This window comes from Stylophora pistillata, chromosome 9, assembly GCF_964205215.1.
Source record: "Stylophora pistillata chromosome 9, jaStyPist1.2, whole genome shotgun sequence".
NCBI lineage: Eukaryota > Metazoa > Cnidaria > Anthozoa > Scleractinia > Pocilloporidae > Stylophora > Stylophora pistillata.
Genome location: NC_142527.1, coordinates 14,509,297 through 14,525,102, shown reverse-complemented (window position 1 = coordinate 14,525,102; position 15,806 = coordinate 14,509,297). Strand labels below are relative to the sequence as shown.

Sequence of the window (15,806 nt, the reverse complement as noted above, 5' to 3'; positions counted from 1 at the left end):
TGAGCAGTCTACATTTAAGTTATTGTCAGTGGAAAGTGAATTCAGTTTCTAGAATTTTTCCTTCCTTGACCACTATTTGGCACTTATGTTCAGGATTGAATGCAGGTGTTTTTTAGCAAATAATTCACATGTATGAATGGATTTTTGAACATTATCACACTACTTCATATTTGACTGAATTGTGCATTTGAGTGAACTTTTATAATTATTTTTTCTTCAAACTCTCGACACTCATTTTTGCAAAGTGCTTATAACAGAAGTTTAGAAATTTAAACATATATCTAGAGATCAGTTTTCTGGTAATAGTTTGTATATATTGACCCACACAAGTTTTCAGACAGTCATCCTTCCAATTTTATCGTATGAATTGTACTGGAACGGTTAAGTTTTGCCTCTTTTTGGCTTTAGACAGAGAAATGTATAAAGTAAAATAAGGCTAAGAAACATGATTGTTATCAGGCTCCATTTTGGACTCTGAATGAATTGTACCGCTAACGTCATTGTGCATTAATAAACTTGACGATAATTATTAAAGGATTGCTTCTCCTGTCTGGGAGTTTGAAACAGAACAAAATGCCTTGAGAACCTGCAGTAGAGTTCGACTGGATAATTCTTGTGAACATTTCGTTCACCGGGCGAAAAATGGTTGCGAACAGAAGAAAACATAGCATTTTCTATGCATTATACGAACTGCAAACTCTGGAAAACATTATGTTTTCCCGCATTTACACACATTACCCTTCCCGGAAAATGCGTGTTTTCAGCTGTTAACTCTGATGAATACGTTGTTGTTCACTCGGAAAATGTCAATGAACAAAAGGAAAACACGCTGTTTGCAGTGCGTTAACCGAATGGTTAATGCCGGAAAATGAATTGTTTACCTGCATCAGTTACCGCGAAGGAAAACTACCGAATAATGGAACGAATACTGGGATTCACCCATACGAAAACGCACAGAAAACGTCGGATTTCCGCAGGCAAAACACGGGTAAACGCTAGTAAATTGCCACGTTTTCCGGTTAACGCTCCTTTTTTTTCCGTGAAAACTAATTATGTACAAACACAACTTGTCAGAATTATTTAAATACTAATTTTGGAAGATTTAAAGCCTAAGCTGGAGTCAAACTTTCCAGAGAATACAGGGAAAGACCAGGGGCCAATTCATTGGCATCCAAACTGATAACTTTGCCTACTAATTGAATAACGTCCTGGTTCTTATCAACCAGTAGACTTGTACTATACCACGATAAACGACAACAACGACCTTAAATATCAAAGATTGTCTAAACTGAAAGGTTTTAGAGGGACAGTATTTCGAGGGCAGGTTAAGGTTAAGATGATATCCAGAAAACATCACTCGCTTTAAACCTGGGCAAAGGTAGCTCAAATGATCATCTGACAACACACTCGATGCCCGCTATTCATAAAAAGAAATTCACATATAAAAAATTGTAACAATAATATTGATGTTGCATGTTGGTCTAGTGACATGATTCCTGCGTAGGGTGCGGGAGGTCCCGGTTCGTTTCTCGGTTAGGCCCCTTTTGTCTTGAATAGGGTAGAAATTTTGAACCTCAATTCTTTTAGATAATGCCAAAGCAATTCATTCCTCTATAGGAATGATCGGAACGTTTATATTCCTTTTGACTGAGTTGTGCTATAGTGTACAGAGACCGCAATGTCCACAATGGTTGATGGGCGAAGTAAAGTAAAACATGAAGACAACAGTTCCAATCAACAGTCATCAATTGCTGTCATACGATTTTTCTGGTGGCCCATATCAACGTTCAATAATTGACATGAGCATGTTTGGTTACTTTGAAACCTGCGTCAACTACGGCTGCACCACAGCGAGCAGACATCCTCTATTAAGAGAATATCAGCTCGTCTCACATTGTCCTCCCATACTCTAAGGAAAAAACTGCGACCTGGTGAGCGAAACAAGAGTCAGTCGTCAATGATAAGAACCCAAGACAACAGCGAATGAAAACAGATAATTGTAACTTGTACGAATTTCAAACAACGGCAATTTCTCCCCTATCCATTAATTGAACGATGCAGTAATGAGCAGGAAACATCAATGTTGAGAGAACAAAGCGAAGTACGTGAATGTCACTTCTAACTTGCTCCAAAACAGTACACTCCATCTGCAAGAAACATTGCAAAAAAGTGTTTGTTCTCCAAATGAAATAGCTTCTCTGAGAGAATTTTTAATGCGAGGCATCTGGATGAAATGATAAAAGAAAGCAGAAAAGGCTCGCGATGGATATTTACCTCGCCGCTTCGAATTAGCGGCTCAGTACATATCCACCATAAACCACCTTCACTTCGATGAATACAGTAAAAACCCACAAGTAAGAACCTAAAAATTAAGAAGCTGTTAGCCTAAAATTTGCCATTTATACCCCCTATAAAGAAGAACCTATTTAGCCTAAGAAAATTCAATTAGGTTCTTATTTTCTAAAATCATATAGTACATTACAGGTACACTGAAATTATTTACTGTAATCATAATCGAAGAAAAACCAGAGAAAAATGAGTGCAAAATATGTAGTTACAAAATGTAGGACAATTACCAACTTGTTATGCAGGTGTGTTTTTCTCCAAGAATAAGAACCTGTTTTAAGAAGCTAAATAGCCTAAAAGTTTGTCAAGTACCATTTATATAAGAACCTGTTTAGGCTAACTCCTAAAAATGTAGGTTCTTACTTGCGGGTTTTTACTGTAGTCGATAATTATCACAGGGAGGAGAAATAATTGACAAGAAGGAATCCGAGTTTGTAAGAACTTTGACTGCTACAATATTATATAAGAAATGTCTTCTCCTCCTCCGATCACAACCACGAAAAAATAATAACGAAAAATAATTCGGTATTGTTTCTGGCAGGGCTCGAACCTGCGACCTTCCGCGTGTTAGGCGGACGTGATAACCACTACACCACAGAAACTCCCTGTTAGTCAAAATGAAAAGGAATGGATTAATTATTTGATAACGTGTAAAATGTACACGACGCCTTACACGAAAAAAAAACTCTCCTAAAGAAGCACAAATGGAAACAAGGCTCGAAGTTCAAACCAAGCTTTTCTAATTGAGCATCGATACCCACAGGCCTTTGAGAATAAGATTTAAGCAGTGATATGATGTATGACCAAAAACATGTATGTGTCCTGTGTATCCTCCTGCAGTGCAGCGCTACTCAAGAGTTTAGAGTGATGATAAAATCACCGTCCAATACAGATGATTTTAACAGTAACTATATCTGTATAAAAAGAGTTGTAGGATGCCTCGACGAGTAATCTGACAGTATGGGTCGCTTTCCGGCTGTACGTCATCGTCCGCAGTGAGTAAACTGTGTGTTGGCATTTTGTTCGTTAAAGCCAAAACTGAAAATCGCTATTCAGGAAACGTACATTTAGCACTCGATTTTCAGTAATTCTTCACACTTTTCTGCTAAGGCTGACATTATTACTTTCATCTAGACTATTCTCATCCGAGAGACTAAATCCACTACAGGATCAAATGTTGCTCCCTGATACAAAACGATAAAGTTTTTTTGTTCAGCAACTTCAAGAAATATCAACAATTTATAAAGAGACAGAGGAATTAACTCAGACGGTAGAGCGCCCGCTTAGCATGCGAGAGGTACCGGGATCGATACCTGGATTCTCCATTGGAAGAGTCCTGCAAAGAATTTAAACTGAATCAATTTAAATTGATTCAATTTAAGTTCTTTGCGCATTACTGAGCCCGCATCGTAGCTCTCCTTAAAACCGCTGAGATCGGCGTCAATCTAAGGAAAAAAAAAGCAAACAAAAGATTGACATCTTTAATAGAAACGAACAGTTTGAAGGCGACTGCGCTCAAAATTAGAAAAGAATGGGACAAAATTAGATTACCAGGCTCCGTAAAACTCACTTCTCTGAGTTTTAGAAGGGAAAAGTTCAATTTTCATGCACAAGGGAAGCAAAATCTCATCCACGGAAATCAACTGATTACGTTTCAATGTTAATATTACAGAACTAAGTTTTTTTTCCTGCGGTAAGTAAATGTAACGTTAAAAGAAAATGAGAGAGCAACAAAGGATTACAGAGATCAACAGCTACAATCAGTTCAGAAAAGAATGAAACGACAGCGGATGAAAAAATTATTGAGATACGAGTGACCACTCGGGCACTTTCTGTTTTTAAAACGTGAAAAGCTTGTGCAATAAACCCGTCGCTACTGAATGTCTCTGTATTGAACGACGATAGATAACAGTAAAGCGACCTATAGCAACCTCCTAAATCACGATATATGAATCTGCGTGCCCTGCTGAAGCAAAGCCGAAGACTATACGCTCGGGTCCCGTCAGAGATGCTCTTCTTTCTTAATTAATCAACTTAAAAAATTATTTTCCATGGAGCTTTCAAAAAGTTATCTTAAGTAAAAATAGAGAAGTACTACAAAATGATTCTTTTTAATGACGTACTGGGATGGAAGTTAGTCTGCCTGGATCGAACTCGGACAGCTCGGTGTCTAGTGAACACCTTTCGGCATAATAAGTGCATTATCATCAGCGTAATGTTGAGTGTTACAAGGAGTGTAGTCCGCGCCGTACACTGAAGGTCCCTAGAAAATCATCCCTGCAATCCTTTTATATTTATTTTTCATCAGTGTCGTCAAGGGCTTACAAAAAGTCTTAATTATAGCTTATTGGAGGGCTTGCTGCGAGCCAAGACGTGCTGAACAAGTTTCAGTGCCATGCACTGAAACTCCTCTTCGAAGAATGACACTGCAGATTCTGATTTCTTCTTACCCGTTAGCCGACTAGCGCAAAGGATTCAGTTATCATTGATCCGTCAATGGTTGTCAGTGGCCAGTTTCCTAATTAAAATGCTACAGACACCTTGTAAAGATAAAGAAGAGATGATTACAAACCAGTTCGTAATAAGACCTACGTCAAAGAAAAAAGTTAAAAACACTAACTCCAATATGAAGGTTTGACGGGAGCCAGAAAACGGAAAACCTACTTTTAAGTACGTTTATAAAGCCAGATGAGGTTGTGGTTACAATCTTACTCAAGTCTTCTTAACTTTGATGTAGTTTTCTTTCTGCTTTGAGAATGTTACTTTTTTCTATTTTATCATATATGGCAGTTCAACCTAGAAATTAAGGAAATAAAAGTACAACATCTCCGACGGTACTCGAAACTGCAATCTTCGGCTATGCTCCTTTCAAAGGTGGTGGCCGGTGAATTAGGAGGCCGACGCGTTTTCCATTACGCTACAGAGGCCGCCGTATCCTGTGTGGTTAGACTTTAAGATATTATATTTAGATTATTATTTTATTATATTTAGATTATTATTTTATAAACGGTCATTTCTGTTAAGTGATTGGTTCATCACCATTTGTTATCAAATTAATCTGCTGGTTCTGTGATAATACGAACAACGAACAGTTTTAATAGATTGGATCATGGTGCGGTCTCTTAGCTTCGGAGGACCAGAAATTGCCTGTCATTTTATTTCAACACACCGCTGTTTATCATACATTTTTGCAAATTGAAACGTTTCGTATTTACAACAAAAATACTTAAAAACGTTTTTTAAATAATTAATTAACCCTTCTCCCACTAATAACCCACGATAGAAATTAGTTAATTCAACATCAGCGGAGAGTGAAAGCTGAGTTTTTCTCCAGTTTCACTTATGTTTCACTCGATAATAAGCTTACACGATCGTGTCATTATCATTTGTTTGATATTTTTTGACATTTCAGTCAAGTATATTTATGGAGTTAACTACTATGGAGCAATTAGTTCAGGTGGTAGAGCGCCCGCCTAGCATGGGGGAGGTACCGGGATCGATACCCGGATTCTCAATCTTTTGGAACGTTTTTTTTTAAATTTACAATGCAATATTTCAGTTGGTCACTACTAGTATTATTCAATAATGAAAAGAAAGTTTCGTAATACTTACATATATTGCAATATGTTTTCCTCGTCTATGGACTTGGAAAAGGAAAATCAAGACATTCCGAATATTTTGGGTGCTGTATCTGACTCTCAGTGTCACCATACACAAAAGAAAATTTCTTGGAGTTTTCTTTCTTACTCAAGCTATCTTCTCCCTCATTTTGGTCTCTGTAGTCATGTAGTGGTTACCGCATCCGACTCAAATTCGGATGTTCACATACTCGAGCCTTGCCAGGAACATTTGGGTTCTTAGTAAAATCATTTTTTAACCTAAATAAATGTTTGTGATCAGTTTTTAGGGAAATGGTCGAAAAGGAAAGATGCGTTAATGATGAAACGATGGACGTCAGACGCTATAAGAATAGCTGGCCAGTAGCTTTCTTGGCTCTTTACCTCCCTGGATTAAGGTACTACCTTCCCTTTCATATGCATTGCCACGTTTCATTTTTCTCTCTTTTTTAAATCATTTATAAGGAATGGATCTGACAGGAGTAAGAGTAATGCTAATAAAAAATTTTGAATAAAAGCATGTCAGGTCCGTTAGCTCAGTCGGCAGAGTGTGGTGCTGATAACGCCAAGGTCGTGAGTTCAAGCCTCACACGGACCAAATAAACTTAAGTTTTTATTTCACATCTATATATGTTTCTTTTTCAAACCTTTATTTTCCTTACAGCCTCTGAATCTACATCGCAATGTACTTCATCAGTGAAACTTGGCTAACAGAAATTCTCTTTCTGCACGGATTAAAAATCTCAAAAATAGGTCGGAGATGTTTTATACCTCTAAATATGCGTTTGATTTACACAGACGTGAAGAAAATTTGAAAAAACTAATAATGTACATACACAACCTGTCAGAATTAATTAAATACTAATTTTCGAAGTTTTAAAGCCTAAGCTGGAGTCAAACTTCCCAGAGGATACAAGGATAGGTCAGTGGCCAATTCATCGGCATCCAAACTTCTTGATTCTTCTGAACCAGTGCACTTGTACTATACCACGATAAACGACAACAACAACCTTCGATATCAAAGATTGCTTAAACTGAGAGTTTTTAGAGGGACAGTATTAAGAGGGCAGGTTCAGGCAACTTTAACGATTATATCCAGAAAACATCACTTCCTTTAAATATGGGCAAAGGCCGCTCAAAATGATCATCTGACAACACGCTTGATACCTACTACTCATAACAAGAAATTCACATGTAAAGTTTAACATTATTATAAATATGGCATGTTGGTCTAGTGGCATGATTCTCGCTTAGGTCCCCTTCCGTCTTGAATAGGGTAGTGATTTTTAACCTTGATTCTTTTAGATAATACCAAAGAAGTTCAGTTATCTATACCGTAATGTCCACAATGCGCTATATGGTTGATGGGCGAAAAAAAGTCAAACATAAAGACAGCAGTTCCAATCAGTCATCAACTGCTGTCATACGATTTTTCCGGTGGCCCATATCAACGTTCGTGTTCCTCATAATGTTTGGTTACTGTGAAACCTGCATCAACTACGGCTGCATCACAGGGAGCAGACATCCTATAGTGAGAGAATATCAGCTTTTCCTTATATTGTCTTGCCATACTCTAAGGAAAAAACTGCGACCTTGTGAGCGACGCAACAGTCAATCGTCAATGATAAAAACCCCAGAGAACAATTGATGACAACACAGAATTGTAACTGGCGAATTTCAAACAACGGCAATTTCTCCCCTATCTATTAATTGAACGATCTAGTAAGAAGCAGGAAACATAAAAGCGAAATACATGAATATCAGCTCTAACTTGCTCCAAAGCAGAACACTCCATCTGAGAGAAAAAGTGCAAAAAAAGTGTTTGTTCTCCAGTTGCAATAGCTTCTCTGAGAGAATTAAAGCTAGGCATCTTGGTTGATGCGTTAATTTCTATTAACCAAGCAATTAATGCCTGACTAATAGGGAAGGTTTCTGTGGTGTAGTGGTTATCACGTCCGCCTAACACGCGGAAAGTCGCAGGTTCGAGCCCTGCCAGAAACAATACTAATTTTGTTTTCGCTATTATTTTTTCGTGGTTGTGATCGGAGGAGTAGACATTTCTTATATAATATTGCACAAGTCAAACTTCCTACAAACTCGGATCCCTTCTTGTCAATTATTTCTCCTCCCTGTGATAATAAACGACAATTCATCGAACTAAAGGTGGCTGGTGGTGAATATTTACCGATTCGCTAATTCGAAGCGGCGAGGTAAATATCCATCGCGAGCCTTTTCTGATCTCTTATATTATTTCACCTAGATGCCTCGCTTAAATTCTCTCAGAGAAGCTATTTCATTTGGAGAACAAACACTTTTTTGGAATTTTTCTTGTAGATGGAGTGTACTGTCAGTGTTTTGGAGCGAGTTAGAGGTGACATTCACGTATTTCACTTTGTCAACATTTATGTTTCTTGCTTATAACTAAATCGTTCAATTAATGGATAGGGGATAAATTGCCGTTGTTTGAAATTCGTAAAAGTTACAATTATCTGTTGTCATTAGCTGTTCTCTTGGGTTCTTATCACTGACGATGGACATTCACTCTCACGTTTCACCCTTACAACCACTCAGTTAAATCCATGCATTATTCTTAAAAACTTTAAATTCCTTAAAACGATCCAGAGACTGGCACTATCCTTTCGCAACCTCTACTTATTTCATTCAAACGCGACAAAAAGAGAGGCAATTTTTTGGCCAGAAGTTCATTCCAAGCTAATGACCAACCCGGCACTTTTAATTGCGCTCGCGCACGATGCAAAACTTGTCCTTTCATTCACAACGCTGAGAAAATGTCGGGACCCAAGCGATCCATTAAGATCCCCGATCACTTCACGTGCACCTCCGCCAACGTAATCTACTGTATAACTTGCACTTATTGCAAAAAGTTATACATCGATGAAATGGGGAAGACGACTGAGTGACCGCTTCCGAGAACACTTTCGGATTGACAAGGACGCATCAAAACCAGTCGCTAGACACTTTAATTTACCTAATCATTCTAAACAACATATGGCAATCTGCGATCTTTCCTTACATTTAGGCAACACGGAAAGCCGCAAAACTCTTGAACAAAAGTTTATCTTTTAAATCGGCACTCTTAATCCCACAGGTAACGAACGCTTCTCATTCCACTAATTTATTCGTGTTTTTCTCGTCGCCATGTTCCCACCAATGGCGTATCTCCGCTTTCTACTTATAAACCGAGCCCTGGCTTTCATGAGGGTCATTCACTTTCTCCTCATGACTTTGCCCGTCATCACTTTAAACGCCAACAGTATCAGAGACCGGTCCAAGCGAGATAGTCTTGTGCAGTGGTTGCGGAACTTACCTGTGAGTGCAGACGTTGTCTGTCTCCAGGAGACCCATGTTTCCTCTGTGTCTGAATGTTCTTCCTGGTTCTCTTCCTCTGGTTTTAATGCTGTAGCTTCTCCTGGTTTTGTCCATTCCCCTGTGGTTCTGTAATTCTTTTTCGTCCTTCTTTGTCTTTAAATAATTCTTGGTGTAACAATGCTAGGCGTTATCTTCACTGCGAGTTTTCCTTCCTTGGTTAAGTGTTCCGTGTTGTGTGCCTATACGCCCCTAACCGCAACCCTGCACGTGACAATTTCTTCATACCAAATAGCCTTCATACCAAGATCGATCCCTCGATCCCAACTATTCTGGCTGGCGACTTCAACACGGTCTTTGACAGGTCTCTCGACCCTGATGGCTCTATTGCCTCCTCTCCCTCGGCTTTATGTGATTCTCTACGCTCTTTCTATTCTTGTATTTTCACTGCCTCTCCTACTGATCCCTTTATTCAATCCTCACTTCTCCGTAATCTCACCGCCACTCTCCCGCGAGATCAGGCCAGCCATTGCGAGGGCTCCCTCACGCCATCTGCGGTGCTTAAAGCCCTCAAAGGCATGGCTCGCGGAAAAGCTCCTGGTTTAGATGGACTCCCTATGGAGTTCTACCTAAAGTTTTGGGATGTCACCGGTCCTGACCTCGTCACTGTCCTGAACTCTTGCTTTTTTTCTGGTTGTCTTTTCCTCTCTCAGCGCAGAGGAGTCATCACACTTGCTTTCAAGAAAGGGAATCGCTTGGATCCTCGTAACTGGAGACCCATATCTCTGCCGAATGTGGATTATAAGCTAGCTTCGCGGACCATCGCCGGATGCCTTCTTGATGTCATCTATCTAGGTGTCAAGCGTGACCAAACATGTGGTGTCCCTGGTCGATATATTGGTGAAAACGTTGCACTTCTCAGAGATGTCGTCACTTACGCAGAGTCCTCTGGGACCCCTATTGCGGTGCTTTCTCTTGATGAAGAAAAGGCCTTTGACAGAGTCGATTGGGGTTTCATGCGATCCATGCGATCCAGAGGCTTCGGCCCCTCTTTTATTTCCTGGGTCGACCTTTTTTATAATCGAGTTCAGAGCACAGTCAATGTCAACGGCTATCTAACATCCTTCTTTAATCTTTCTCGCGGCGTTAGGAAGGGGTGTCCACTGTCACCCCTCCTATATGTTCTGGTCTCGGAGGTTTTGGCCTGTAACATCCGCGCTTATCCCCGTATCTGCGGCTTGAATCTCCCGGGTTGTCCTTCCGTGTCTCCCATATCTCAATACGCTGAGGACACTTCGTTAATTTTTACATCTGACGATGCCATCAGGGCCGCTCTTGAGATTTATACTCTGTTTGAAAAGGCGTCTGGTTCGAAGCTTAACATCGCAAAGTCCAAGGGTCTTTGGTTGGGCGGGTGGCGTGGCCGTTCTGACCCCCCTGTCCCTTTTGACTGGTCAGCATCAAGCCTCAAGATCCTCGACATCTTCATCGGCCCTGGAAATCTAGACGAAGAGAACTGGCGCCCACGCATTAATGCGGTGAGTCGTGTTCTCCAATCCTGGCGTTCTCGCTTCCTGTCTTTTACCGGCAAGGCTTTGGTGGTCAATGCCCTCGCCCTCTCCCGGGTCTGGTATGTGGCTTCCCTTGTCCACATGCCAGCCTGGGTGGAGAAAGAACTCTCTCTTTCGGTTTTCTCTTTGTTTTGGTCCGGTAAGCGCGAACTCGTTTCGCGCTCCTCCGTGTCGCAGCCTCCTCTTCTTGGTGGCTTCTCAGTTGTCAATGTCAAATACAAAGAATGGGCTCTTCTTAGTCAATGGGTTAGGAGGTTCGCCTCCTCCCCATCTAGTTGGTCTTCTTTTTTGTCTTTTTGGTTTCTCTCGTCCTTTGGTGTTCCCCCCTCAGTTGTTTTCTCCCGCCCTTTCTCTTTTGACCACCGAGCCTTGCCGCCCCTTTATCAGTCCTTAGTCTTGGCTTGGCGTGGGCTTTGAATTCTTTAGTCATCAGGCCTTTCCTCACCAGTACTCCGGTTGCAGAGATATCTACTAAGACTAGATATCTCTACCTTCTGTCCGAGAACGCGACTCCACCGCATTGCATTAAAAAATTTCGAGATTTGTATCCCTGTCTGGACTGGCCTGCAACATGGCGCTCCCTGTAGCTTGTCACAAAGTCATCGATCTCAACTGGAATAGCGCACGGCGTCCTTTACACCGCCCAGCGTCTTTCTTCATTTGGTCTGGCTGTCCCTTTACCGTGTTTTTGTGGCGCCCCGGTAGAATCACTCGAGCACTTCTTCTTTTCCTGTCCACTTGCTCAGAGTGTCCTCTCCTGGGTGCAGTCTCTCATGTTCTGTTACTCTCCCATGTGTCCTGTTCTTTTTCCTCGTCACCTACTTTCTGGTTTTCGCTCTGATGAGCCTGTTGTCATTCCGCACATCTCCGTCTACACACTCAACGTTTCTAAGTTTTGTATCTGGCAGTCCCGTTATAATTCTCGTTTTCGTAACACTCGTCCTGGCGCTGTGGCGGTTATCGCCTCCATTAAAGCACGTCTGAAATTTTATCTCCCCATCTTGTTCAAAAGGTTCAAATCAGACAGACGCCGTCGCTTCTTTCACCGGCAGTGGGGCGCCCGTGGAACCATAGCTTCTGTTGTAAACCGCTCTCTGGTCTTTTCTATCTAATTGCTTTACCCCACTCTCCGTAGCTTGAGTAACTGTCTCTAGCTTGAGTGAGTGTGTCTGAGCCACTTGTGCTGGGTCTCCTTAACTGGTGTACTGCACAGTGGCTCCTTCATGTTCTCCGTTTCCGTCTCGTAACCCCTTGTCTGCGGTCTCCTTTATTGGTGCACTGCAGAGGGGCTCTGGTATCCATTCTGTGTCCCTTGTGCTGGGTCTCCTTAGTTGGTGTACTGCGCAGAGACCTTTTCATTCGTCCTGTTATGTCTTGTAGCCCATGTCAGTGTGTCATTTTTAACGTTTGTGTGTATGAGGTGGGGTTCGATTGCCCAACGAAGTTGGTGTCTGGTGACCCTCATTTTGTGGTGGACACAGCTCGTAGGCCTTGCACCCCGCCTCGGGTTGGATCAGACGTGTGGTCGGCAGGCATTGCACCACCCTCACGGGAGCCTGGCCGTCCGCCTCAAACACACAAAAAAATTCTTCCATTCGCTCTGACGAAGGGCTAACGCTCGAAACGTCTGCTTTTTTATTCGTTACGGTGGCCAATTTACAACTTTAACTTAGTTGATATAACCAAATTACCGTGTTGCCCCCATCGACGCAGCACCACAGTTTCTTTAGAAACTTTCAGCCTTTATTCATTTATTTTTGAGATTATTCCTCTATGCAGAAAGAGAGTTTTTGTTAGCCAAGTTTCACTGATGAAGTACACTGTGATGTAGTTTCAGAGGATGTAAAGCCCCGTCCAAACAAGAACTGTTGCGCCTCGCAACAAGACGCAACATTGTTGGGTCACCCAACATTTTCTCGTTTGGCCACCCTGTTGCGAGTTGTTGCGACGTGTTAGCACTTGTTAGATAAAATTTGACGATGGTCAAACTTTCTTCGCAACAAGAGCCAACATTTCCTTTGTTCGTGTCCACAATGCGTGAAATTTTCTCGTTTGGTCAAGTCAACGCAACATTTTGCGCCAACGCATGTATACCGCACACTCAAAATTCGTGCCCAAAATGCGGATTCACGAAAATGTTGCGTGTTGTTGGATATCGTTTGGCCACCCTCTTCCATGATAACATGTTGGGCGACTCAACAATGTTGCGTCTTGTTGCGTGGCGAGAAAAACAAACGTTTGGAAAGAAGCATATAGATGTGAAAATAAAGTAACGTTTGTTTGGTCCGTGTGAGGCTTCAACTCACGACCGTGGCGTTATCAGCACCACGCTCTGCCGACTGAGCTAACGGACCCGACATGCCTTTATTCAAAATTTTTATTAGCATTACTCTTATTCCTGTCAGATCTATTCCTTATAAATGATTTAAAAAAGAGAGAAAAATGAAATGTGGCAACAGATATCAAAGGGAAGGAAACACCATAATCCAGGGAAGTAAGAAGCCAAGAAAGCTACTCGCCAGCTATTCTTATAGTATCTGAGGTGCATCGTTTGATCATTAACGCATCTTTCCTTTTCTATTTTTATTTAGTTCAAAAAATAATTTTACTGAGAACTTAAATGTTTCTTACAAGGCTCGAGTATGTGAACATCCGAATGTGGGTCGGATATAGGTACCACTACATGACTACAGAGACCAAAATGAGGGACAGGATAGCTTAAGGAAGAAAGGAAACTCCAAAACTTTTTTTTTGGTGTATGTTGACACTGAGAGTCAAATACAGCACCCAACACAATCAAAAGGTCTTGATCCTCCTTTTCGAAGTGCATATACGAGGAAAACATGTTGCAATATAAGTAGTTAATAAGAAACTTTCTTTTCAATTTTGAACAATAAGCTCAGTAGTGGTGACTTACTGTATTATTCCATTATGAATTTCCAAAAAGAAGCCCACCACTATTTGGAGAATCCGGGTGTCGATCCCGGTACCTCCCGCATGCTAAGCGGGCGCTCTACCATTTGAGCTAATTCCCCAACTCAATTAAAATTAGTTTTACTAGTGTGATATAACATATTGTCTGTGCTTAAAAAAAACTCTCTTACTTTTGATGAACGCTTTTGTTTTTAGGACAATGTATCATTGTTCAACTGTATGGGCCAACACATATCAAAGAAATATAAAGAAGCTTCAGCCAGTGCAAAACTTCGCTTCCCGTATTGTATTAGGTCTTAAGAAGTTTGACCACATCTCCCAAGGCATAAAATCTCTTAATTGGCTCACTGTTAAGGAGAGACTTTATTTCAACGATACTGTAATGTTATTTAAATGTGTAAATAATTTAGTTCCTGAATATCTGGCTAACACGTTTGTCCCACGATCTCGTATTCATAGTAGGGTAACAAGATCATGTAATCTGCTCCACAACCCACGATGCCGCCTGTTCTCTGGGCAACGTGCATTCACTTATCGCGGATGCGAATTGTGGAATAACCTCCCAAAAGACTTACAAGCAGCTGAGAATGTAAATGCCCTTAAGCTCCTCCTACTGAATGCGCTCCTTAGTGGAAATGTTGCGCACAGATGAATCGTTTCAATCTTCTATTCTTGTCTAATTTTTGTATTAGTTCCTTAGTGTTTTTAACGTTTACTGGCCTTTTGTATTTATATTATATTAGCTTTAGATTTACTTATATAAATTTTTAGGCTAATATAATGTTACTATAATTACAATTATTTAATGTAGGCTTTGTAACTGAAAAACCCAGCTTGGGAGCTGCAATAAACGTCTGTATGTGTGTTATTGATATTTTTTCACCTTTGTAACGTTGTAGTTTTGTACCCTTAGCAACATTTGATCTTGTAGTCCAGTCTTTCGGGTGGGAGCAGCCCAGTATCCGGATGAGAGTAGTCCTGAGAATGGCTGTAATAGGTTACTAGTGACAGACGTTTCGTCAACCTTAGCGGAAGTCATCGTCAGAGTACTTGTTGTCAGTTGAGTGTTGTAAGTCCGATTTATGTTGACACAAAGGTTTACAGAGAATTCCAGATTGCCTCTTTTGCTGTGATGAGAGTTTACTAGGAAACAAAATTCACAGCCGGAAACCGACACATGCTGACAAATTACTCTGCGAGTCCTCCTACAAGGCGTGGGAAGCATGCAACTACTTTGCAGCACGACCGGCAGCCTGTTCGACTAAAACAATTACTTCGACTGTCTCCAAGAAGAACTGCAACGATGACTTCATTCGCCATAACACCTAACGACCCACTGCAACTACTGAAACAAATGATAGCGCGACGCTTGCGACTTCAGTGACTATATACTGTACACCGGAGCATGTCTGAAAAATATCATGAATTCCACATAGATCACCATATCATTAAATTTACCAACTAACTTCAAAGACAGGGACAAACTGATCAAAGATAACCAGAAATTTACAAGATCGATTACTCCGACTGCAGAACTCCTGCATCAGAGTGAATAGTGTGAATCTGAACCGGACTGACCGAAAAGGAACGATAAACTAGAAGTGGGGCATAATGTCAACAATCATATTGCTGATCAGCGACTCACCCAATTCTAAGCCTACAGTACTAACTACTTTCAATGACTGGAAAAAACCTGGAAGGCTGGTTCCTTAGCTTAGCACAGACTCACCTAAACAGACGTCATCAAGCACCGACACCACACAAACTACGTTTCCACGACATTTAGACGACGAACACTATCACAACCAACTTATGCTATCAGAGTCTTTCAGCCTTCGATAACAAGAAAAAACTCTCCACTCGGCTTTGTTTATTTTACTTTTGTTAAGGTTGTCGAAGCGTCATTTACTGTAAAAGACAACAGTCCTTCCTAATAGATCTGTAACATTAGCGACGAAGCGCGCGTACGCCATATGATCTTTGTTGGTGGAGATTGTGTACCCTCCTCCTC

At 41.0% G+C, this 15,806-nt stretch overlaps 5 non-coding genes across 5 annotated transcripts; 2 read left to right on the top strand and 3 right to left on the bottom strand.

Moving 5' to 3' along the window:
- Positions 1-2,875: 2,875 nt before the first annotated feature.
- Trnav-aac (transfer RNA valine (anticodon AAC)) lies at positions 2,876-2,948 on the bottom strand. The gene has a single exon. It is a non-coding gene; the product is annotated as a tRNA-Val (tRNA).
- A 3,540-nt stretch (positions 2,949-6,488) lies between these two features.
- Positions 6,489-6,561, top strand: Trnai-gau (transfer RNA isoleucine (anticodon GAU)). The gene has a single exon. It is a non-coding gene; the product is annotated as a tRNA-Ile (tRNA).
- A 1,330-nt stretch (positions 6,562-7,891) lies between these two features.
- Positions 7,892-7,964, top strand: Trnav-aac (transfer RNA valine (anticodon AAC)). The gene has a single exon. It is a non-coding gene; the product is annotated as a tRNA-Val (tRNA).
- A 5,178-nt stretch (positions 7,965-13,142) lies between these two features.
- Trnai-gau (transfer RNA isoleucine (anticodon GAU)) lies at positions 13,143-13,215 on the bottom strand. The gene has a single exon. It is a non-coding gene; the product is annotated as a tRNA-Ile (tRNA).
- Positions 13,216-13,823: 608 nt separating this feature from the next.
- Positions 13,824-13,896, bottom strand: Trnaa-agc (transfer RNA alanine (anticodon AGC)). The gene has a single exon. It is a non-coding gene; the product is annotated as a tRNA-Ala (tRNA).
- Between the last annotated feature and the right edge of the window lie 1,910 nt (positions 13,897-15,806).